At 45.0% G+C, this 26,076-nt stretch overlaps 1 protein-coding gene across 12 annotated transcripts in view; it reads left to right on the forward strand.

The window, feature by feature from the left end:
• The window catches only part of FAM110B (family with sequence similarity 110 member B), a 144,520-nt gene that overhangs the window by 53,846 nt on the left and 64,598 nt on the right, over positions 1–26,076 (forward strand). For 2 of the 12 annotated variants that reach the window (XR_006592774.1, XR_006592773.1), the window contains exons 3-4: positions 15,322–15,399; positions 24,127–24,334. The exons of 7 other annotated variants lie outside the window; for them this stretch is intronic. The gene's annotated coding sequence lies outside the window, so the exon portion shown is untranslated. Of the gene's footprint in view, positions 1–15,321; positions 15,400–22,754; positions 24,335–26,076 lie in introns of those variants that run through there. 3 more of the 12 variants (XR_002739628.2, XM_023248666.2, XM_045050182.1) reach the window with 3 other exon arrangements.

Raw genomic sequence — 26,076 nt, forward strand, 5'->3', positions numbered from 1 at the left:
GAAGAATGCAGTTGGTCACAATCCTTAGGCGTACCTACAACAAATGGCCGAACTGCCCTGAATTAGATCAGATATTTCTTTGTAACTCTTAATATAAGTCTGGATGGATGGAAGGATGGATGGGTGGAAATATACGCTTTTTCCCCCCAAAATCTGTGATTTTACTTTGCTCATTTTTTGTCTTTAATTTCATTGCATCTTCTTTCTTTCTTTCATTGAAGTATAGTTGACGTTCAACGTTACTTTAGCTTCGCGTGTACAGCGTAGTGATTTCGATAGATCTGTACGTCATGCTGCCCTCACAAGTGTAGCTGTCATCCGTCACCACACCACGCTACTAAAGTACCAATGATTATGTGCCCTATGCCGTATGTTTTATCCCTGTGATTTATTCATTTCATAACTGGAAGCCTATACGTCCCCCTCCCTATCACCTGTGTTGCCCATCCGGAAAGTAGTATGGAGGAGTTTGGAGGTCCTCAAAAATTTAAAAATAGAAAGACATATGATCAGTAATTCCACTACTGAATACTTACCCAAAGAAAATAAAATACCAAATACTAATTCAAAAAGGTACATGCACCCCTATGTTTATTACAGCATAGCCAAGATAGAGAAGCAACACAAATGTCCATCTATAAGTGAATAGATATAGAAGAAGTGGTGTATACACACACACACACACACACACACACACACACACACACACAGGAATATTACTCAGCCATAAAAAGGAATGAGATCTTGTCATTTGTGACAATATGGATGGACCTAGAGAGTATTCTGCGAGGTGAAATAAATCAGACCCAGAAAGACAACTACCTTATGATTTCATTTATATGTGGAATCTCAGAAACACACACACACACACACACACACACACACACACACACACACACACACACAAGCAAAAAACCAAGCAAATGAAATGTACACTTTCTGAATTGATTGTTCAGCACCTTCACACCAAACATTATATAATACCCAGGTTATACCGTATCTTACACATCATACGTACCAGTAATAGTACTGTATTGATTTAAATTGTTTATCTCAATTCTTAATAGACTTGTTTCTCTCGCTCTTAATAGCCTGAGGGTTACTGGAAAGCAGGGGCTGACTTATTTATCTGTTTTTAGCACCTAGCAGAGAGCCTAGCATGGAGTTGAAATGAAACAAACTTCTATAAGTTGAAATCACAGCAGAATTGCTTATAGAAACAAAATGAGATGCTGAATATTTATATTTTAGTAAGTATTTACTCATAGGAAAAGCAATAGGCAAACAGCCTCTGATGCTTACTTTTTCTTATAATATGTGGCTGTCACATGTACCTTAGCATTCCCTAGAATTAGTCAATAAGCACTTACAAAGGATACTGCATATAGTAGATAGTCAATTACTATTTTGATGAATAAAAGACGGACACTCTCCCTAATATACATCATAGGAACCTAAACAAGCTATAACAATGATGTCGCTTTTATTGATGTTAGCATTAGCCTGTTGCAGCAGGGCTGATTTCTATTTTAACATTTCTGAGAAGTATTGCTTTTTTTTGCATGCAGTACTTTAGAATAGTCACTCTCATTAAAGATGTGTGCGTCCTGCTTGGCCTCAGATTTCATGGCCTTCATTTCATAGGAAGGATAGAGATTTCCTTCAGTGCTTCCTTATGCTTTTCTTTCTTTTCCACTTGTTGGTTACACATTCATGCTCCTGAGGATAGTTGGCCAATCCTGGGAGGTGCTTTTAGGGTAGTGTCATTTTTATGTGAACAGAGGCTGGCTTAGAAGAAAGCATATTCGTTTTTCTGTGTCTGGTAACAGATCTCCGCAGGCAGCCATTTGTTACCTCACAGTTGAGTTGCCCCCCAGTCTGTCATGGCTCAACTGGGTCCTCTGCTCACAGTCTCACACTCAGGGTGTTGGTCGGACTGTATTCTCGGTTGAGACTTTGGGGAAAATTCAGTATCTAAGCTCATTCATGTTTTTGGCAGGATGGAGGTCCCTGTATCCTGGCTATCAGCCAAGGGTGCCCTCAGTTCCGAGAAATTTCTAGAAACTGCTGGCAGTTCCTTGCCCTGGGCCTTCTCAGGTGCCCTCTGACTGACCCTAGCAGAATCTCTCATCAAATACCTCTCACTTCTGAGCTCTTTGGTTTCTCTCCTGTGACCAGCCAGAGAAACCTCTCTGCTTCCAGAGGATCCATGAGATCAGGTGAGGTCCCTCCAGATAATCTCACCATCTTAAGGTTAATGCACCATATGGCATACCTAAGCATAGTAAAATCCATTATATTTACTGTCCTGGGACCATGCAGGGTGCGTACCGGGTTGGGAATCCCTGGGGACCATGTTAGAATTCTGCCTCCATAAAAAGCTCAGATAAGATACTTGGGAAAGACCAAATTTACCTTCATACTTATACTTTGAGATCCTGAAGACTGTGTTTCATGGGCTCTCTCTTTTTCAACCTTACTATATTCCTAAGAGAGAAGTAGTCCTTCATATAAAGGGATGTTTTTACAGTCAGGAGGGCATAGGGCTGAATGTTTGTGGTTTTCATTTATTGATCTGTATTGTTTCAGACAGTCACTCCAGGGCCAGTGGTGGCCAGATGTGAGGACAGGAGTCAAGTGAGCAGAGTCTGCAATTAACATGGAAACCAAATTGACCCGAGTTTGGGCTTCATCCAGGAGAAGAACTTGACAAGTGAGGCCATGGGGAAGGCAGTGAACTTGACAAGCCAGGCCATAGAGAGCCTCCCTCCGTTCAAGACCAGAGAAATGACTTGCCAGAATCACTGTTTTTTGGCAGATTAACCTGGAAACTGTATTGTGGTTACAGGGGAGAAGCCAGAAGCAGAAACTAGCCAGAAATTCAGAAGTGAATGTTTACTTATCCGTGGCAAGGGAGATTCAGGAATTAATTATGTTTCTTGAGTTACCTTAATAGCAATAGTGGGGGAGCTTAAACAAGATAAACGAGAAAATCAGACTGCTTTTTATGAGTTGTGATCACCTGAATAGCATCAGTCAGGTTTAGGGGAGACCGTGGATAAGTGGTTCTCAGGCTGCGTATCAGGTAAGTGATCAGTCTGTTGTTAACTTACCCGCCTTTGCAGTTGGGTTTATACGTATTGTTTGAGGTGCATATACATTTTTCTTATCGTCCAAACAGCTTTGCTAACCAGAGACACATGGGGTAAAATGGATACCCAATGTGTGTTTTACAGGGAGTTGTATTTCACGTTTATAGCACTTGGCTTTGCCTGTTCCCCTACCCCTGGCAAAAAGTAACACTCCTTTAAATGAGATGGGTAGTGGTTCCGTAACATTTATTACTACAGTGACGGGTTGTTGCTTCTGAATACCATACTTCTCTGTTTAAATCACATACCCTTGGTTTTCTTGGAGTCAGTATTCCAAAGGAGTTTGGCTTTTACTTCCTATTCCCTCCATGCATTTTTTTGACTGAAAGATTCTTAAGATTAGAAACAAACAAACAAACATAGAAGTCCTCCCTGGGCCTGGGAACCAGACCGTGAACATATCCGTTTGCACGGAAGTATAAAACTGCTGGTTTTGCAAATATTCAGCGTGGAGTTCTCACCGCACAGTTGGCTGATAAAACTCTAGATAAACTAAAACCACAGAGCTTTTGTAGCCTGAGAAGGCGCACACATAGCTTCATCTTTGTGACCAAAACTGGCAACGCATCTACGGTAAAAAGAGGGCATAGTGATCTGTAGGTTAGCGATGGGGGATCGGAGACATTGAGATGCTGAGGGTTTTAAAGGAAACCTACGTAATAAATCACTTGTTCACTCAATAAATATTACAATTTTTTTTAACGTTTATTTATTTTTGAGACAGAGAGAGACAGAGCATGAAAGGGGGGGGAGGGGCAGAGAGAGAGGGAGACACAGAATCGGAAACAGGCTCCAGGCTCTGAGCGGTCAGCACAGAGCCCGACGCGGGGCTCGAGCTCACGGAGCACGAGATCATGACCTGAGCTGAAGTCGGATGCTTAACCGACTGAGCCACCCAGGCGCCCCCCACTCAATAAATATTTATCGCTAACCTGCCCCAAGCCTGTTCTTCGATAGCTGGGGCTAGAGTAGTAAACAAAAAGAGGCAGTAAGTTCTGCCCTTGGGGGGCTTATATTTCAGTGAAATGAAGCAGACGTACAGAAGATAAATATATGAAATATTTGGGACTTCGAATGGGCAGAAGTACCACACGGGAAACTAAAGGGCAGGGGGATAGATGTGTGTTGTAGGAGAGGGCAATTTTAGAGGCTGTAGTAGGCAGGACTCTGTGCTGGGTGGCGGGGCCAGCGGAGTGTGGAGCGGGTGATGAGTGTCACTGCCGCGATGCGTTACTGGATGACGTTATGTAAGACTCCATCTTAGCAGACTGGGCTAGAGTTTCTCCTGCTGGTCGTGGAGAAGTGAGCCGTGGGAAGGCCACGTGGCAGGAGACCGGGAGCGACCTCTCGGAGACGAGAATGGCCCCAGCTCGCAGCCCCCAGGAAACCCGGGACCTCAGTCCGCCAGCCCCCGGGGACTGAATTTTGCCAACAGCCACAAGAACTCAAAGGGGGGCACCTCGACTGCAGCCTTGTGTGACCTTGAGCCGAGGACTCTGCTGTGGGCCTTGACGGGAACAGTGAGATGCTCACTGGGTGTTGTTTTAAGCCGGAGGGTTTGGGGTAGCTGGTTACACAGCAGCAGAGACCTGAGGCAGACAGAGAGCCAAGGAAGGCCCGACTGCAGCTGGGGGTGGGGGGGGGGGGTGTATTTGAGTCAAGCCTGTACCTGAGAGAGTACATGCAGGTTTCTGTGGGAAAGGGCCCAGGCAGTGGGAGCGGCCAGATGAGCAACATTAATGGGGTGGAGGGGAGCCCCATGCTATCAGAAGTAAGGTCAGAGAGTGTTTGGAGCCAGAGTGGGGAGGGCCCTTGGGCTGTTAAGGTTTTGGCGTTTGCCCTTAAAGGCAGTGGGAAGTCATTACAGACAGAAGGGTGACTGAATCCGACCTTCCTTTTAACAAGGTCTCCCTGGCTGCTGTGCTGACACTGGACGAGACCAGTAAGACACCTGCAGTCACTCAGAGCACAGGTTTGGCCGCTTGAGCCAAGGTCCAGCTGTATGGGTGGGCGAGGAAAGGTCAGGTTCAGGAAATATTTCAAAATCGAGCGTGTGGGATTTAATGACATCTCAGATGCATAGTGTGATAGGGGAGAATAAAGGATGACTCCAGGGTTTCTCACTAAAACACCCGGAAGGAAGGTGCTGCCATTGAAGACGATGGGGACAGGATCGTGGGGCCTCGTACACTCGAGCTGCTGCTGGTGTGCAAAGGGAGACAGTGAATTGCTGCTGGGTGTACCAGTCTGGCGTTCAGGAGAGAAGACAGGGAAGTAGTTAGCACATGTACGGGACCTAAGGCCATGAGGACCCTAAGACCGTCACTGTAGACGGGCAAGAAAGAGATTTAAGACCGAAACATTGGCGCACCAGTGGAATATCTTCAATTATTTTATCTCAGGGATGAAATGTTGTTCTCTTCCTCTCCAGAATCTCAGCTCACTTTTTCTGTTTGCTTTCAATATATGGTATTACCTGCTGGACCCTGGTGGGAAGATTCCAGCACGAACTAGGAGCAGATCTCTTCCTCCTGAGGGCAAATAGATGCGTAAGCCTAGAGCCTCCTCCTAGCCCCAGTTTCACAAGAGCAGGCAAAGCATTTATATATCCTACCCTGACCTCGGCTTCATTACCGAAGAACAGATAAGCAGTCAGTGTGGCTTTTCAAGATGGGGTTTGCAGAAGACCCGTGGCTCGCTCGTATAGTTTGCTGTATTTCTTCAGTTAGACACAACTCAGCCGATAGACAAGAGTGGGAAGGCACCCTCTGGGGATTTAGTAGATCGGGAAAGATCAGAACTCCAAAAAGCAGGGCAGTTGGGAGGAGGTGAGAGAGCAGTGCCTGGACCCCTGTGAAACCTGCATTTATCAAGAGCCCCGGGGCTGGTGTATGTAGCCCAAGCCTCGTCGGGGTTGGTGGGTGTGGGGAGAGGCGTGACCCTCACAAGCAAAAGAGCCTACCTGTGGATACATCTGTGTTTATGTAAGTAATCCCTTTAGTCTGTAAATTTCTCTATAAGGCTAATTACATATTTATTCACAAGTCTTACAAATGAACAGTTATTTCATTGTACTTTCTCTGTTTTTTTTTTTTCTCTTTCTCCATTTTCCATCATCGTATCAGGTGGGTCATTTAATCTAGTATTGAATTGCTACATTGTCAAAGGTAGTACCTTTTTTAAAATAGAGTCACCCAGGTGGTGATATAAAATCTTTGGGAGCTGAGACGGTTATTCATACCCTCTCTTGCTCCAGAAAGGGCTTGAGCAGCAAACATGAAGAGTTTGGGTTTCAACTGGTTGGGCCTTCTGGAATGAGGACACCATGCTGGCCTTGTCACCTGGGACAGTGAGCAGTGGGGTCAAAGGGCAGCAGTGCTGGATGGTATGCACCCTGATTTATGGTGTTAGCCTGCCTGTCCTTTTCTACCTGCCCGGAGCATTTGCTTAGACCCGACCGCAGAGCACAGGATCTTTGTTCCCCTCTGACTTCATTTGCAGAAAGCTCACCCTTCTCCCACCTCTGTGTGGCATCTCCCCCCCCCCCCATTTCGGGTTATATTCCTTTTTGGCATTTAAATACTTACCATGCCCATTCTGAGGATTTCACTTCAATTAATTTTCCTTAAACCTGTGAACACGAATTCTTTTGTGTCATTTGAGAAGAAGACATCATGCTTTTCCCCGCTCCCTTAGTGTCGTGTATGCTTTCAAAGAATGGCATTTTCAGTGCCCTTTTCAAGTTGAGTGAATCAATTGTGCTCTTAAGTAACAGCAGTGACTTTTTTTTAAAGATGCTTTGGGCCTGTGGAGATCCAATCGTGGTCAAGTGAAGCCTTCCTTTGTAAGAACCCTTTCCTCTGGCCATCTTGAGTCACGCATAGGACGTGCTGTTTCCAGCTGGGATCAGCATTGACACCGGCTAATATGCTGTGTGCAAAAAAGCATAAACACCCTCAAGTCTTCTGCTTCTTGATAAAAATTAGCAACCTCCAGAAACTCAAGAAACATTTGCCACATCTAACATTATATACTTGGATGCAGAGCATTGCTTGCGTATAGTCCTTTTTTTGCTCTGAAGCGTCAGTTTCCGATATAAAAGACCAGATTCCCCTCTGTTTTTAGTCTGGTCTGGAACAGAGGTTGACAAATGATGGTTCATGGGCCAAATCTAGCCCACTGTCAGGTTTGGTAAATAAAGTTTTATTGGAACACAGCGACGATCATCTGTGTATGTGTTGACTGCGGCTGCCCCGTGCGGTAGTAACACAGGTGAGAAGTCATGGCAGAGACTTGTGGAGCCTAGAATACTCACTATCTGGCCCTTTACCGAAACGTTTGCCAACTGTGGTCTGAAATCTATAACTTTTTTTCAACTAAACATTTTCGGCCATAACCCAATTTTGGAATCATCGCTATTTCCATCTTTTGAAAAGTGTCGGGGAGAGTCCATTGAGAAAACAGCCAGTGGTTTAAAATACATCAAAATTCAGCGTTGTTTGGTTGTCTAATACCACTTCCCATTTTCACAGGTTAGGAAGCATAACGTGTGGCGATGTAAAATGAAAAGCATCTGAGGTCACGCTGAAAGAGAACGTTGGCATTTCTACAGAACCTCAGTGTTAGGTTACATTTTCACAGGGCTTGATAACATTTAGAACTAAAACCTTCACGAAGGCATAATTCACACAATTCTCTGGAGGTCTCCCTCGTAAGCCACCCAGTTTGACATGTTTATAGCCTAACGGGAAGGCTGGATTTCCTTGGACTACAATCAAATGAGAGGCTAGTTTGCATAGGTTTCTTTGTGTGTGCGCACGTCTGGGAAGACCTCAGTGCTTTTCTGGTACGTTAATTACATTTTCATAGTAATGCACGGCTTCTTTGAACTGCCGTTTCCCTTTCCGTAGGCTTTTGGTGGTTAATGTGTGTTCCAGCATGATAAGGACAGATGATCCCCTCTTTCCCGGTGCCCTTGCCATCCCCGTCACCGGAGCAGTTGCAGGGTACTGTCCTACGACCCGGACCCGAAGAGAACATCCTCTCCACGGCGGTCTTGGGCTCTGAGGGCTAACGCAGGACACAGAGCTCCGAGCGAAGAAGTCTGTGCTTTCAGTGGGAACGATCGGCCTTTCTTTCCCATCCGGAGCTGGTAAATGAGGGCAACAGAGGGGCTGTGTTAAATGTGGCGAAATCTAATTACCGCTTGATTTATAGCCACATCCACACTATAGCTGAGGGGCGAGTTCCCTGCCATGAAACACACTCCGCCGGTTATGGGCTGGCTGAAGGGCTCTGCTGTCCTCCGCCGGCCCCTGCAGTAGGGCTGCTCTCCTTGGCGAGGACACCGGGCCGGCTTGCAGGTCCACAGCCTGGACGACCTCATGCCAGGGCCCCTCAGGCACATGATGCTGGCATGGGTGAGGTCCTGCTGGGCTTGCTGGACACACACACGCACACACGCACGCACAATGCACACTGAGACAGCTCCGTGCAACGTTTTTGGCAAGGCTGCTCTTGTCCATTTCCAGGGCACTGGGAACTGAAACTAGCTTATTTTCCTAAAGAATAGAACTGCCCTCTTCCTCATTCTTGTTTCTCGTGCTGTTGTGCCTCAAGCTTGAGGACCCGCATTCTCCAAAGTGGAATGCTTTCCATCGAGAGACCCCCTTTTGTGACCTGCCCCGCCACCCCCCCCCCCTTCCCGGTCACCTGCAGAAGCCCCTGCGAAGGCTCAGGAGCTCAGAGGCAATCGTGTGGCTTCATGGTTGCAAAGGCGCCTGTCAGGGTCCCCTGCCAGGACGCCCCTGATTCGACCAGCCCCTGCTGGTAGCCTTGAGGTCACAGACCTCTCAGTTCTTGAACTGTGGAGTGGTGACAATAGTTCGTATCTGCCTCACAGAGTCATTGCGAGGATTGAGCGATTAATGGGTTCGTTCATGGGGCCAGGTACGCAGACGGCATTCAGTGAAGGGGAGCTGCTCCTGGGCCGGAACTTCACGGGAGACTAGCCTCAGTCCTGTGTTCTCTTGTTTCTTCTTTTCACCCACCCTCACAGGTGGGCAGCTTGCATTGCTTTGAATTTCAGACGCATTGTCACTGGGGACAGGAGCTTTATCACTGATACGTTTTAGCATCGTCTGCGTGCAGCTTGACTTTTTTTTTTAATTTTCTGTAGACAGTGCACCCCCTTATTAGCTTAAGGGGGCCAGCACCCCTCCCCTCTCAAAGCTGTGAAATAGCTATCCACACAACTTTCTCGCTAAGCGAAAACTGCGTCTTAAAGAAATTAAGTAATTTTACCTACCTGCCGGTAACCAGTAAGGAATGGAACAGATAATTCGAGCCCAAGATGCTTCGCCGTGAGCTCATTTCTGTGACACACAAGTCAGAGAAAATGGCAAGTGGGTGCAGTCTTTTCATATCAAATATGTTTTGATTTCTTCCAGAAAACTGCTTTATTACAAACATGAGACAAATAAAAGAAAAGTTGGTCAGGTAAAGGCAGAAGACGCAAAAATAACTTACCGGAAAGGCGTTTTAAATGGCTGCTAACAGCAGTTAACTGTTGGAAATGAGTTTTCCCAGGGCCTCTCAGTAGAAAAACAGATTCTCAGGCCTGATAGAGTCATCTGAAGATAAAGGTACAATGTGACATTCACGTGCGTAAACTGTACCTGACATAAACTCGTGTCGAATTGAGTTCTCATTTCTTCTTTGTGTGTATGCGGCATTCTACATAGAAATAAGAGGTTGAAAAATTCAGAAGAACTGGGGCGCCTCGGTTGGGCTTCCGACTTCGGCTCAGGTCATGATCTCACGGTCCGTGAGTTCGAGCCCCACATCGGGCTCTGTGCTGGCCGCTCAGAGCCTTGAGCCTGTTTCAGATTCTGGGTCTCCCTCTCTCTCTGACCCTCCCCCGTTCATGCTCTGTCTCTCTCTGTCTCAAAAATAAATAAACGTTAAAAAAATTAAAAAAAAAGAAAAGAAAAAGAAAAATTCAGAAGAACTTAAAATAAAAATAGTTTTGTGAAGGTGTGAAATTGGTAATAAAACCTTGAACACTTTGTAGTGAGACTCTGTTGGTAATAATTGGGTTTTTTATACAATATGGGATTTTTGGGGGGTAAAATTTACAGATCTTTAGTGTGCAGTCTGGTAAGGAAGGTCTAACAAACCCAAACACTCTTACAACGCCCCTAATAAAAATGTGGACCCTTTCCTTCACTCCCACAAGTTCTCTCTTGCTGTTTTGCAGCCCTATTTCCCCTTTTCCGCTCCAGATGAAATCATTGTTCTGATTTCTATCACCATAAGTTAGTTTTATCTGGTTTTAAATCGTGTTATCGGTGAAATCACAGTAAATGCCCTTTGTCCTGTTTCCTTTCACTCAATATCACGTCTTGGAGATCCATCCATGTTGTCGTCTCTCTCAGTGGCTGGGTCCTTTTACTGCTGAGTGGCACCCCATTGTGTGTCAATAGCGCGATTGGGTTTTCTCTGATCTTCTGTTAATGGATAGTTGGCTTGTTTCCAGTTGGACATTTTGAATCAAATTGCTACGAGCATCGCTCAACTGGACAGATGTTTTCCTGTATCTCGGACACGACCCCTGAGCGGAATTGCTGGCTCAGAGGCCAGATGTTTGGTTAACTTCCGACTGTCCCATTAGCACCACGTGAAAGTTCCAGTCATTCCACGTCTTTGCGGACATTTGCTGTTGCCTCTTTATTTTCAGTGATTTGAGTGGCTGCGAACTGATGTGGTTTGAAGTGATGGGGTTCAGAGCCGGCGGCCCGGAAAGAAATCTTGAGACGACTTTGGTGCAAAAAAAGGTGGTTTTGTCAAAGCACAGGGATGTGACCTGTGGGCAGAAAGAGCTGCACTGGCGTTATGACGGGTGACGGATTTTATACCTTTAGTTGGGGGTTAGGGACAGCATAAGTCTCTAAGGAATTTTGGAAGCAAGGTTTCCAGGACCTCGAGGAGGCTAGCTATGGTCAGGAAAAGGTCATTTACGACTGTCTCGTAAACTCTCAGTCATGACACCCTCCAGATGTAGATCAGTGGGCCATATGCTTGGAAACATATATCTTGGAGAGGTAGAGATAAATAAAGGACGTTTCCAAACGAATTTCTATATGTTAAAGTAGACTCACAGGATTCTAGGGGGTCGGGCTAAGATTGTCTATTTACCTTAGCCGAGTGCCCACATCAAGACAGTGGAGCTCTCAGAAGAAGGTCACCCTGCCTGTCTCAAGGACTCGCCAGTTGTAGGGAAATTAAACTTTGCCTTTGTTTCCCACATCATGAGCTAGTGTCTTTTGGGGTTTAAGTTTGTGTTTCCCTCATGACTAGTGGTGATGAGTATCTACCTCTTTGTGTGCTTACACGTCTTTTGTGTATCTTCTTTTGCCAAGTGTCTGTTCAAGCCTTTTTCCCCTTTTAAAAGTGGGACTGTTGGTCTTTCTGTTACTGGTTTGTAGTTCTTTATTGGTTCTGTCTAAAAGTTCTTTTTCAGATGTAAGTAATAGATCTACTTCTCCCGTTTGGTGTTTGCCTTTTCATTTTTTCGATAGTGTCACTTGATGAGCAGAAGTTTTGACTTTGGTCAACGACCAATTTGTTAATTAAAAAAATGTTTGTTAATTAAATTTGTTAATTTAATTTGTTAATTAAAAAAATGTTTTAATGTTTGTTTTTGAGAGAGAGACAGAGTGTGAGTGGGGAAGGGGCAGAGAGAGAGGGGGGGAGACACAGAATCCGAAGCAGGCTTCCGGCTCTGAGCCGTCAGCACAGAGCCCGACACGGGACTTGAACCCACAAACCGCGAGATCATGACCTGAGCCGAAGTCGGGCGCTTAACCGACTGAGCCGCCCGGGCACCCCATCAATTTGTCAATTTTTTAACAGTGTTTTTCGTGACTCTAGAAAATTTTTATCTACTTCGGGGTTGCAAAAATATTTTCATCTGATTTTTCTAGAAGCTTTACAGTTTTGGGTTTTAACTTGTAGGTCTATGATCTATCTCAGGTTTATACTTCTGGTGTGAAGTAAGGGTCAAAGTTTACTATTTTTCTAGTGAGTATCCAGCTGTTCCATCATCATTTATTGAAATACATTTCATTCTCCATTGAATTGTCCGAGTGCCTTTTTCAAAAATCAGTTGTGTATTTGTGGATCTATTTCTGGACTCTTCTGGGTCATTGCTCTAACAGTTGCTTCTTACTAACACCATAGTGTTGGCCTTTCAGTGTCTTTCTGGAACAGCTTAGTGTCCTTCCCGAGGAGGAGGAGGACGCTTTCTTATCAGTGGAAACACAGGTGACTCACCATCTAGGTTCCACACAGCGGGACACATGAACACAAAGTGTGAGACATCACGGATGTTTGACGCTGACACGGAATTTTGCAGGTGGAATGTGTTTTGCAGTTGGATGAGTTCGGTTTATTCAGATATGAAAAATTTGGTGTAATACATTCCATTTCACTGCAATTTGGGTCAGAGAACAATGCTGAAAAGAAGTATGTATGAAGGCCTGAGCGAGCACAGACTACAGAGCAGCCCCAAACTAGTAAATCAAAAAAGGAAGCTCGGTTAATTGATATTCCAATTAATATCACACAGCTGAGTCCAACCAGGGTTCAAAATGACGGTGCTTCAGTACAGCTCCCTCTTGGTTGTCGGTGCAGTATTTTTTCTTCCTTGAAAAATACATCCTTTCCAAAAGGTACACAGCACGAACATCTTTTGGCCTCTTTGGGGAAAACAGAAATTACGTTTGTTTCCGAAGGAAAAAAAAATCAGAGAAGAAATTCCGTGTCAGCTCCGTTGCTGAAAATGAGGACATTTGAAGAACAGTAGCAACTACAAATCAAGAAAGGTCTTCCCTCTCTGTGCTTCCTTCCCTGGCCTGTCCTCGGCTGGGGTTTGAGGCAGGAGGTGTTGGCCCTCTCATCTGGAGCATCCGAAGGAGTCCTCACGGAACGCCAGGAACCATCTTTTAAAGCCTGGCATCGACTCACGTCACATCCTCAAATTGTATTTGCTCTTAAACACCATTAAAAACGAATGCAAAGATTATGCTGCGCCTTTGGAGGAAGACGACCGAAACGGCCCGTGCTGCTTTATAAAATGCGGTGGGTACCATCAAGGTATCAGGTGGACAGTTTCCCTTGGCACCCTCTGAGCGCCTATGGCGCTTTTCCGCTCACCTGCTAGGTACTTTATGCCATTTATTCCTAGTGCAGACCATTTCTGTGATGTTAACTTAAAAGCCTTCTATGTAATTTAGTACACAATCCACTTGTGTAGGCTTGACTCAGACTTTAGGATAAAAAGCATTCATCACGTGCTGTTGCATGGAAAAGGAATTTAAACTCTCCTCTTCAGAAGAAGACCTGCCTGCAGTAGAAATAAAATAGCTTCTCCCTGAATGGAGCGCTGATTTGGCAAAGATCACGAGCAGTCAAGTCAAGAGGAATGTAATTGACTGCCTGAAATTTAAATTAGCTTGTAATCTGACTTTGAAAATAAAGCCGAAGAGAGACGCGAGAAAGTTTCCCGAAGGTGAATTCATGTCCTTCCCATCGCTTCCAGTTTCAAAGTTAATAACATACCCACGATAAAAGTAATAGGCAGTGAAGCTTATCTTTTCCTGTGCTTGTTCTTCCTGATATACTGACGCTGTGCTTAGAAAACATACCCTCCAGAAAGAGAACCCACGTCCGCAGAAATGATTTTCAGATATCGCCACAGATTTACACACTGTTTCGGTAACGTTTGGAGGAGGAACTTTCCCCTTTATTGTGTCCATAAAGCATAAAGTGACAACCCAAGAAAGAACCTTAAGTAAGTAACACAGATTTTCTTGTTTGTTTAGAAAGTTGTCAGATGTTCATAGTTGCAGAAGATTCTTTCTCTTCAAATAACTTATTCATTCTTGAGGGACACGTTATTTTTTTCTCCTTAAAATCACTGAGTGGTGAAACGCTCCAGGAGCGGAACATGAGTTAAAGGAAAAGGGTTCCCTTGGGGCGCCTGGGTGGCGCAGTCGGTTAAGCGTCCGACTTCAGCCAGGTCACGATCTCGCGGTCCTTGAGTTCGAGCCCCGCGTCGGGCTCTGGGCTGATGGCTCAGAGCCTGGAGCCTGTTTCCGATTCTGTGTCGCCTTCTCTCTCTGCCCCTCCCCCGTTCATGCTCTGTCTCTCTCTGTCCCAAAAATTAAAAAAAAAAAAAAAAAAGGAAAAGGGTTCCCTAATTATTGCCACTGCCTTTAACGGGATTATGTAATGAAAAATTGTTTCTTTGCTCTAAAAGAAAACATGGAAAGAATGTGTACATTTGGAAGTAGGAACAGGAGACATATAGGGAATCCAGATACAGAAACTGGTCACCGTGTATGAAAAACTTAACATTCGGGGTGCCTGGGTGGCTCAGTGGGTTGGGTGTCCGACTTCGGCTCAGGTCATGATCTCATGGTTTGTGAGTTCGAGCCCCGTGTCGGGCTCTGTGCTGACAGCTCAGAGCCTGGAGCCCGCTTCAGATTCTGTGTCTCCCTCTCTCTCTGCCCCACCCCTCCTCACGCTCTGTCTCTCTCTGTCTCAAAAATAAATAAACATTAAAAAAAAAAAACACTTAACACTCAAAAAAGAAACTGGGGGTGATTATTTTCAGCAGGAAAAAAAAAGTCTTGACTTTACAGGTAATTACACACTTAATAATATATATAGATGGAGTAGGGCTCAGGTTGCTGCAAGGCAGATTTCTTTTAAACAAATCCCACTTGCACATTAATTTCTATTGTGGAACTTAAAAAATTGGTCCCTAGATATAATAAAATTATCTTTAAAATATACACATGTAAATGGAAATATCTTTCTGACAAAACCATTGAACCATTATCTATTAATGATACTGAGCTAGGGTTCACAAGATTTTTTAAACTGTGAAAGTAAAAACAGTATCTAGGCAGACACGCTAAAAGGGGATTGTTTCGCTTTACCTTATTTTAAACTTGATTCCTGCTGTAGTAGCAACAATCCATAAAGCTTCAGACACCTGCCAAGGTCCCAGTCGATCTTGAAGCATGCTAATGTTTCTAACTTTATATCCAAAGAAATTATTTTCCATTTTCTACAGCACTTAAACTTACTGGCTTCTTTCCAGACGTCTGAACCTGGCCATGTCTTCCAAGTATGTAAGAACGCTTTTAGATAAAAGGAGAGAATTATCCAAATAACTAAGGTAAGGAATATCTGAGCTGCACTTAGCAATGAGGGCTTGTGTGAGTGCCAGCAGAGGCTTGCCCTGATGTCTAATAATCATCAGCAAATTGGCTGACAATCCAGGCTGAACTTTTGGTTCCTACTCTAATGGTTTGACTTACGGCTGAGAACAATTAGCTCATCAAAATCGTGGTTGCTGAGGCTGCTGCTTACTGGCTGATTCCTCACCTAATGGTTAGCAAGGCTGAGTTGCACCTTGAAGACTGGCTGTAGGCTAGATCTGTCCACCGGGGTAGGGGGGGCAACAAGAATCTCCAGGCCGAGACATTACAGGGGCTCTACTCATTAAACACTGGCCACCCTAGGTTTTTCTTTTCCTTGGGTGGGAGTGGGAAAAAACACAAAGCTTTAGTAAATAATTTATGTTAGTGATAGCACAGTAGAAAAATTTTTTAAATTCAGTATAATATTCCATTAATTTTATACCCCATAATGTATGTAACCGATTGGCTATTGTTGAATGGGATTTCCTTTCTCTTTTGACTCTCTAAGGGATAGTGTGATATGACAAATACCATCACTCTATACATTTTTTCATATATCCTCAATTATTTCTAATTTATTTTTGCATATGGTCTGTAGGATAATTTCCCCGTGTTGAATGGCCAGGGGTAAAGGTATACACATTTGTCACATTTTCAAGACATTTTCCCACATTGCCCCCAGGAAAAAAAAAAAAGCCATGCTCATTGAAGTTCCAGGATTTCTAGATGTTACTAACAAGCTCTTAACAGTATCACATTTCCCCTCTGGGTTGCACGCAGGGCATGATGTATTTATATTATATACTTATGTATATATTATGTATTTATATTATATACTTCTTTTTCTAAGAAAGGGTCGGTTTCTCTAATAACATGAATATCATTTGGCCTGGATGTTTAATTTTGCCATCAGCCAAGTGTGGAGAACTTAATGTTTACAAAATGCTGGGTGCTCTCTAAATGCTTGTTGTATATATTAACTCACTTAATCCACATAATGTCATCCTCATGTTGTAGATGAGAACATTCAAGCATGGAGAAGTTAAGTAATTTACCCAAGGTGGCCAGCTGGAAAGGAGTAGATTGGTATAAAGTGTAATGGGATAGGAGGTGAGAAGTACATGATGATGTTATTCTAGCAACATAATTTCCCCCAAAGAATATCATTCAGGAGGATATGACTTCCAAAGTTTTCATATGACCCCTTTCAAGACACCTATCCTTAGGCTTTAAAGGAAACTTTAAATGTTTCAGAAAGACCCCAGATGAATTTCATACCAAATGATATTTGTTTGGATGAAGTAACCTTTCAAAGTTAGTAACGTTAAAACATAATTATGAACATTTCGTACGATACATGTTTGAAGTGATTCCTTGAAGCTGTTGCTTAAAATTGCAGTAGGCTTCAGTCATGCAAGATTACATGCCTTGATTTTTGGACGGTAATTGTAGAGATGCCCTCCAGAACGGGGGCTGATACTATGCAGAACTGTTTACAATTATAGGAAGCTTCATTTAACTGAAATATTTACGCATGCCGCTTTAGGAGTCAAAGCTACGATTTAGGACGTTAGTCCATTTATTGTAATTTAAAGTTGTGTAGGAATTATCGATGGTCAGTAGAGAAAGAGTCCAAGCCCGAGTCCTTTTGGTAGAACAGAGATTATTGATAAGGTAAACACCTTCACATCCAAGAAGATGCCTGTCAGTGTCCATAAACCATGGTATGATTTGAGAACAGAAGAAAAGGTAATATGCTTAGGAATATTACTGCAAGCCAATTCAAAGTGTATTATATTATTCTATATAAGATGATTTATGTATATATATTATATATGATATGTGATGTGTTTATACAGTATTGTTATTTTTATATATAAGATATATATAAGATTATTTAATAATATTTAATTATTATACCCATGGGGTAATTAATTTTTTGTGTATAAGAACAAACATGATTTTAGCGAGAAAAGGAGCAAAATAGGAACAAATTGGAGTTCCTGAGCAAGTCCTAGTTTGTGACTCCCCTTTCTGATTCCCTTCCTTCCCAACAAGCTCTCTGGTGCTCACTGCCTCCCTCACCTGTAAATTCCATCAAGGAAGACGGTATATCTCAACCCACGATCACATAAGTAGGGGCCCAATATACATTTCTCGAGCTACTGAGGCAATGTCTCCTTACTATTTTTAGGTTTTCAAATAACCCTCTCTTCCTTGTCCTAAACTTACATTTCTTAAAGGCTACAAGTCAGAATGCTGAGGATTAATCTTACTGGTTATTTTTTTTTTAAGTTTATTTATTTACTTTGAGAGAGAAGGGGGGGGGGGAAGCACACGTGGGGGAGGGGCAGAGAGAGAGGAAGAGAGAATCCCAGGCAAGCTCCGTGCTGTCAGCACAGAGCCCAACTCGGGGCTTGAACCCACGAACTGTGAGATCATGACCTGAGCCAAAACCAAGAGCTGGGCGCTTCACCAACTGAGCCGCCCAGGCGCCCCTCTTATCGGTTATTTAAAATCATTCCCATTAAGGTATAGATCACTGATGTCTTATTCCACCACCATGGTTGTGTTGTTGTTATTGTTAAAGTTTCTAAGTGATACTAATTTTTAATTGCTCGAATGTCCATTCGTGCAAGGCTCCCTGCTGTCCACATGCGTGTTCTGATACCAACATGTACTTACACACGCGTGAAATGTCCTTGTGCGTTCTGCCTCATCGGCTGGAAAAAAAAAAAACCCATGTTTGACTTGTAACCATATATAAATATAAGTGAAAGGAAGGTAGGAGTTTTGGTTTCTGGAGAATATAGAAGTTCTTTTATTATGCAGTGCTTAAATTCCTGTGCGTTATTATGCAATGCTTAAATTCCTGCGCGTTGAGATACTTTTAACACTCCCTGTAATTGACTGTTGGACTTTATAATTAAGAAACAATCATTTGGGTGGAAATGGGCTGCTGTAGGAAGTAGCTGAATCGAAAAGATGCTTTCCTAAGAATGTTGTGTTTGTGAGTTAGATGCAAAATGAAATCATCTAACGACGATTTTTCTTAATCTGATGTTCATTAGGCACGGAAGTGTGCTTTTTGCATCGGAATTTCAAAAGTTGCTTATGTCACCCTAATCGTTTAGTTTCTCAGGTCTGGGGGGGTGGGGGGGAAGCCCCTTTTGCACTACCGTATCCCAGCTCTCTTCTTAACCCCGTGGACCTGCGCGGAAGCACCTCTGTGGGTTCTCCTTAATTCACGCTGAATGTTGAGGTTACCATCCTCTTAACAGGTGCAGGAGCTCACCCCCCAGGGCAGGAGACTTGTTACTTCTTGTGCACAACAGGCGTAGGAGGCCCGTTTGCCTGTAAGAGGACAAAGTCCTGGCTGGTTAGTTTTAGAACGCGAGGAGGTTTGGGGGCTGGGCAGCCCTACGTGGCCTGCTACGGTTGTAGGCGCTTGGTACTTGGGCATCCTTGGCGTCAGGGTGCGGTACAGAAGGGTATGGGACATTGCAGAGGTAAACTTTGCCTGTAGAAGCTGTTTTGAGGGTTAGTCCCATACCTAAGGAATTCTTTGTTCTCTTTCTCCCCCAGGTGACTTCTTACCTCTGGGCCTGAGAAACCAGTTACATTCTCGGTTAAATCGGCATGATAGGGCTAATCCCCGTGCAATGTTGACCTATGATTAAGTCGTGTCAAAGTCCAAAGCCTTAACTTCGGTGGTCCGCTGGGTGGGCTGGGGTGGCAAACTGGAAGAGAGGCTGAGAGCAGACAGGGCCTCATAGGTTTGTTATAGGGGGATACAGCAGGAAAGGGGCCCAAGGAAATGGGGAGAGGGGGCCCCTGGGAAACAGTCCGTCCAAGTGCTGTGGTCAAGTACCACCGACTGGTGCTGTGCAGCCATGCGCTTGTGGATCCTGTGAAGTCCCTCCGCGAGGGTGTTTGGGCCGCCCTGGGTCCTCGTTGACAGGATAGATGCCGAGAGTGCGAGGATGTCGGAAAGGCTTTACTCTGCGAGCGACTGCTAGCCATTCACAGCCAGCCTCCAGGACAGAGTCTCTCTGGAGCTAGCCGCCCCACAGATTCATACCTCCTTAGCTGTCTCGCTGTCCCCTACCTTCCCATCTGTCTCCACCGGTACTATAAAATATGAATCGTTCGGAGAAAAAGAAAGACAAGCAAAGGCGATGGCGCAGACAAGGCTTTGAGAAGACCCTACAGGATGCACGGCTGGATTGGAAACCGAGCCGCACTGAGAAGACTCACACCGGCTGCTTACGAGGGCTGGCAAGATGGTCGTCCAGACATAATCATCTTCCTCAGCAGGTGGCTTCCCAGGAGGCCCCGAGAGCCGACTCACACGACGGCATCCTGCGCTGATGGACGAAGGAACGTCGGAGGCCCTGTTTGCACCGCGGGGTCACTTCGTGGCGCACGGGGCAGTGTGCGAAGCATCCGAATGAAGGGGGGGGGGGGGGCTGAGGACCGCACCTGGTCTTTGGCACGGGTGGGGGACTTTCCAGCAGCCCGTTTTGGTCTTTCCCAGCCTGTCCGTGTTACACCTGCTTCAGGCACCCGTGTGCTGCGTTCTAAAAAGAAAGAAAGAAGGGAAGCAAGAGAAGGAGGGAAGGAAGGAAGGAAGGAAGGAAGGAAGGAAGGAAGGAAGGAAGGAAGGCAGGCCAGTGTTTGGGTGTTAGGAACAGAGAAGGAAAGAGCACTATACTTCCTAACTACTCATATGCTGTTCCATCAGCTGTCCCACCCCTGGTAGCCAGAGGAGGCTTTCACAGCCTGGGCGTGCCTCTCTTTCCCTTGGAGTTGGGAGTCGGTGGTATGCTAAAGCCCTTCATAGGGTCTGGGGGGAGCCGATTGTTAGCATCTCTGCCCAGTCCCACGCACGGCGACTGCATGGTGGTTGGCGCCTTGAAACCCCATGATGGAAACGCGGCTGGTCAGGGCCACGCCATCCCAGGCTGGCTGTTCCGATACTGGCCAGCCCGTACTCCACGTGGGCTGGGATCCGTGGCACGTCTCGGACCACCAGTCAGCCGCTGGTCCTTGCTCCTTCCCTTGGCAGAGCCGGGAGAGGAGAGCTGAGCTGCGGCTCCGGTCGGCCAAGCGGGAGAATCCTTGGCCATGGAGGCCCAGCTTATGAGCGGCCCTCCCCACGGTGGAACCGGATCTGGTTCCTCAGAGCAGGAGCCGCTTTCCTGGACCCCTTGCGGCAAGTTGGAGTCCGACAGACAACCAAAACAGAGACACCTCGGATCAGTCTAAAGTTATCTAGGAGCCACAGGCTTAGAAAGAATCATTTTTAGTATGGGAACTCTGGTTTCTTTCCCAAGGGAAGAAGAAAACTCTAACAGAACTCTGTATGGAAAGTCTCGACGCTTAACGCTTTCCTCTCTTCATTCTCCAAGGTTAGAGGATCAAAACAGAATTGCGGGATTCCGTTCAGGGAGGTTGATGCCCGTGGTGCGTGACTGCTCCTCCTTGCCCAGTGTGGCACATGTGAGATGCACACGTTTCTGTTGTTTGTACAGGGCAGGGCAAGCGAAGGTTTTGACCTAGAAGATTGTGGGAACCTCTTACTCTAGAAAGAACTGGAAAGGAAATCAGCAGTCATATTTTCAGAAGGCTTGGACCAAACTCCCTTCCTTCCTTCTCTGGTGGATGCTGTTTCCGGCTGTGTCTCCCAAGTCCCTCCTTTGCCCTCCAGTCCCACCAGCCTCTCCAGGACCTTGACACACCCCTGGCCCTCACCCACACTCCAGCCACAGACCGGTCACCCCACCCCCCCACTTACATGCTTTCACAGCGCCCCCTGCCCCCCCCCAGCGCTTCCCAAGGGTTTACCGCCATCATGGTTGCTCATTTGTTAATGAATCGCTTGATGTTCATCTCCCTCATTAGAGTGGAAGCTCCGTTAAGAATCTGAACGCTCTGACGCCTCCCTGTGCCGCTGTTGTCAATGTCCAGCAGGTCTTTGCACACAGGAGGTGCCAAGCACCGTTCGTTGAGGGGGCGAATGGCTTTTCAGAATCAAGGACGAGTTGACAAAAGTTCAAAGACAAAAATGCTCGTTCCGGAGGTTAAAACCAAATATATAGGCTCGCCCAGCAGAGTGGCAGTAAGAAAGATGACCAATGAACTGTTACCCAGTTTCGAACAAATATTGGTTCTAAACATGTGGAAAGATAAGACCGAAGAAAGGACAGTCGCTTCCGTCTCTCAGAAAGGGTCTGTTTAATGCCTCTACAAAACAGGCATGGGAGAAATTAATCAAACAGCTTTTTAAAGTGCCTTTTTTTGAGCTAGCAGTCTGTTAAATGAAGGGGAAGGCAGAGCTGTTCGATGTTTCCTAGATAAATGCCTGGAAGTGTTACTAGTCTGTATCCTGGCAGCCTCTGGGGAGCTGTGCCTTAGGCCAAATCACTGAAGCCAATTCCTCTTGGAGTTTTAGCTCCTGATGATGCTGATTGCGCTTTGATAATTCGGTGGTCGATGCTTCCAAGTAACGCACGCGGCAATACTTTCCTTTAGCAGACTTGTCTCCATCACGTTTCCCCCGACTGTGTGTCTGTGTGTACGTTTCTATGCCCTTTTTCATTCTTAAGTTGATGGGCCATGAGTTTCTGTGCTCTCCTTTGGAGTTTATGGGCCATGTCGTCCCTTTCACTAGCTTATTTCCCAAACAGGTTGTGGGACACAAAGACTGGTGGATGAAAAATGATCCTTAGGCAGGATTCCTTTTTCTATGGCCACTGATTAATCCCTGGGGATATTTGGTTCCTTAGAGCAAATCATAGTGCCTTTTGAGAATGTCAGCTTTCTATCAAGGTTTTCAAATAAAAAGCAGAGCAAAATAAAACTATAGAAATGAGAAGTTTGCCCAGTATCGTCGGATCAGAATTTAACTGGTAGAACATACCAGTTTCTGGGAATTACTGAAAGAACACTGAACAGATTAACAGATTTGATAAATATCATCCCGGGATCGTTAATTTTGTGGAACATACAAGAAAGAAATGACTTTCAGGGAAAACAAATGTGTAAGTAGGCTGCAGGGACAAAAGTTGCCTTTGACTCGCTGACTTCTCTCCTCTCCCCTTCTCATATAAATTTGTCAATTTAAATTTAATCAAACTTCTGGGGCGCCTGGGTGGCTCAGTCGGTTAAGCGGCCGACTTCACCTCAGGTCATGATCTCGCGGTCCGTGAGTTTGAGCCCCGCGTCGGGCTCTGTGCTGACAGCTCAGAGCCTGGAGCCTGTTTCAGATTCTGTGTCTCCCTCTCTCTGACCCTTCCCCGTTCATGCTGTGTCTCTCTCTGTCTCAAAAATAAATAAATGTTAAAAAAAAAAATTAAAAAAAAAATAAATTTAATCAAACTTCTCATTACCAACTTTCCCCAATTTATATTCCATAGAAAACACTTTCAAAATGTATATCATATAATCCATATTGCAAGTCGTAAATGAAATACAATTATATGCCCATAATTTCCTGAAAAGTCCTTTTAAGATCGGTTCTTAACAGAATCAAGTGAAATTGTAGCAATTACGTAGGCAAAAAGAAGGAGGTGTCATATTTTTTTTTTGTTACTAGAGTGAATACAATAATGATTCTCTGTGATTAATCAAGTCTGCCATTAGCTTGTCACTGTTAATTCTAAATGGTGTTTCTGACAAAATTCCACAGTGGAGAAGTGGTTAGATACTTCTTTAGAGTAGTGTGATACTGGAAAAGAAGGTAGGTAATAGGACATCGTGAAGAGATTGCTGCTATTAATAATAGCTTGATGAGAACTCACTGTGTGCCAGTCCCCGTGCTAAGTGCTAATAGCCCATTGACAATAATCCTGCAAGGTGTCTCGCATTATTGCCTCTGAGACACAGAGAAATCCAGTCCCTTGCCCAGTCACAAAGGTAGGAAATAGCTGATCCAGAACTTCAACCCAGCCAGTTTGCCACTTAGACGCATGCCCTTTAGGTTTGCATCAAACCATCCCTGACAGGATTTGGCTTCTAGAACTGATTCTACCGTTAAAGCGTGAGGTGGGCAAATTTATTTAATTTTTGCTTTTATAATGACTTCTGATAATCCTTTTCCATCCCTTGTAACTCTGAATTGTTATTCATCAGGAGAATCAAGATTATGACTTTTGACACCTTGAGTAGCCCTTTTCCCCGATGGACACAAACGTGCGTGGTATCTCTAATGATATTGAGAGATTAATTAGCACTTTAGGACAAATGAGTGGCAAATTGCTGACCCAGGGTAAATAAAGTGAGGCGCAGATTTTAGAGGACTTGGGTTTTAATATCCTCGCGGTATCGATTTTATTATTTCTCCCTGCTGGCTTCTGTGAAGTTGAAGGAAGCTGGTGGCACGGCACATCGATTTCACCACTCTTTGTTTCTCCAGACTGGAGAGCACACAGGCATGCACTTGTAAGAAACACTTCTCGTTTATGAGGTGATGCATCCATCTTCAAAATGACAGGAAATCAAGATGATTTTTGTCTGTGGGGCTTAATTTATTAAAATGCAATTTGCTCCTGTGCTTTTGCTCCAAGAGCCCTGTGCTAGCAAACTAGCTATAATTAGATTAGCAGCCTGCTAAGCGCTGGTGACAGCCTGCGCCTCAGAGAGCATGTGCTGGATTCTGCATGAGCCTCTCCTCATTGGTTGCTCGCCCTGCTGCTCGCCAGTTTGATAGGTTTCCACAGTACTCTTTATGCTGCATTGGAGACATAGATACAGAGATACTCTACTGTGTTCTTGCGACGGCGGAGGTGCTTGGCTGCTGACAGTAAAGGAGGAGGAAGGCACCGGAGAGAAGGTGTCCGTCTTTGTTGTGGTTCATCGGAGGCACCGGCTGCCGGCTCCCGGAGGTCACTGGAGAAGTTTCAGTTCATGGTAATTACTTTGAGGCTTTATCTCGCAGGGAAAAACAGGGCCATGCGTGAAACGAAGTGCGTTCGTCATGTCCTCCGTTTTAATTTGATCTTGCTTTTGTTAATATCACGCGTGCTCCAGCTTTCCCAGACTGTAATGTGTTCTCCTGGAGAAGGCTTGGCTGGTAAACAGCTCCCCTGTTCACGAAGGAATATTGTTTTTACCTGGATTCAAGAGTGCAGGTAGCGGGGGATGATTCTTATTGGTTCTCTTCTGTTTTGGAAAGTCCGGTGTTGCCTCAATTTAGGTGGCTTTGTGGAGGTGCGTTTCCGTAGCCGGGTGACTTTGTTTGCATGGAGTCCGGACTCTCATGAATAATGAGCAATCGAGGAGAGTTCAGTGAAACACACTTTAATGAGGACGGGGGAGCGATTCTCCCGGTGTCGGCGCAGAAGTAATGTGCTATTGTTTCTGCAAAGATGTGTGCAGCCTTCATTTTGGATGGCTTTCTTTGTTTCACTGTTTGTAGTTCCCATTAAGCTTTTTTAATATGGAGAATATTAGCATATCCCATTGTGCCAGAAATATGTCGAGGTGCGTATTCAGCTGTGCCAAAGAGAGAATTTTTCACTCGGGGCTTTTGTTTCACAGGGATGTTACGTTGCTTTCGGAGTTGAAAGGAAATCACAGAAAGGTGGGGTTCTGAGCACTTTGAGGTCTGACGACGTTTGAAAATTTCTATTCATGGTCGCCTGGACTGTTTTCCAAATCAAACCCTAAATAATCTTAAATGGTGTAATAAAGGTGGTATAGTCTGGAGGAAAAATATCTAAATGGCCAAGGCTGAGCTTCAAGATACCCAGACAAACGCAGCGTGAGTTTTTGTTTCTCAGCGTACCTTCGCCATAGAGCTGTTTGATACAGAAGAACCCCTTGTTATCATCTGGTCCTCAAACTTAACAATTGATGTCCTTACCGTCGCCGACTGTGGAGACCAGAGAAACTTGTGTATTGACTCACCGGTCACACGGCTGGCTGGCTGCCACCATGCGTCTGGTCTGCTATCAGTGGAGAGCCCTGCTGATATCTGAAGGCTGTCAGGAATTATTGCCCTGCTCCTGAAAAGCCAAACAGTGCCATTTAAGTATTTTGTTAAAATGACTGATTTGATTGAAAGCTACGATCTGGTGGGAAGGGCTTCCGTATATTCTTAGGCAGAGGAAAACTTCAGAATACTAACTTTGCTTCACTCCCCACCGCCCCGATCCCCTCCCTAGTCTATCCGGAGGTTGTAATAAATTGTCTAATGTGACATTTCTCCCAAATCACAGTTTTAAGAAAAAAAAATAAAGAATATATCAAGAAAGGGGGTCATTTATGGTAATGCAGCGTCATCTATAAATAACAAAGTTTGGCAGTCGCTCATTGTAAGGCAGGGGCTCTCTGTGACTACAGGCAGTGGCAGCGTTTTGGTTTTAAGATAGCACGTGTGACGGGATGAATGTGGGAAGGGTCGCCCTCCCGAGAGCTCCGACTTCCTGTTCGGACTCCCCTGCCCCCAGCCACGCCTGGTTCTGACTTCAGAAGGTTGCGTCGCCGTGGCGGGAGCGCAGTTGGTTACGGTGATCGTGCTGTCCTTCACACGGCCTGACCCCTCTCTCCAGTTACAGCCCTCCATCCTTTGCCTGACATGCTTCCTGCTGCAGGTGTGGAAAATAACCCGCATTTGACAGTTGGGCGTGGACACTCATCTGCACAAGAAT

Source organism: Felis catus, chromosome F2, assembly GCF_018350175.1.
Source record: "Felis catus isolate Fca126 chromosome F2, F.catus_Fca126_mat1.0, whole genome shotgun sequence".
Lineage (NCBI taxonomy): Eukaryota > Metazoa > Chordata > Mammalia > Carnivora > Felidae > Felis > Felis catus.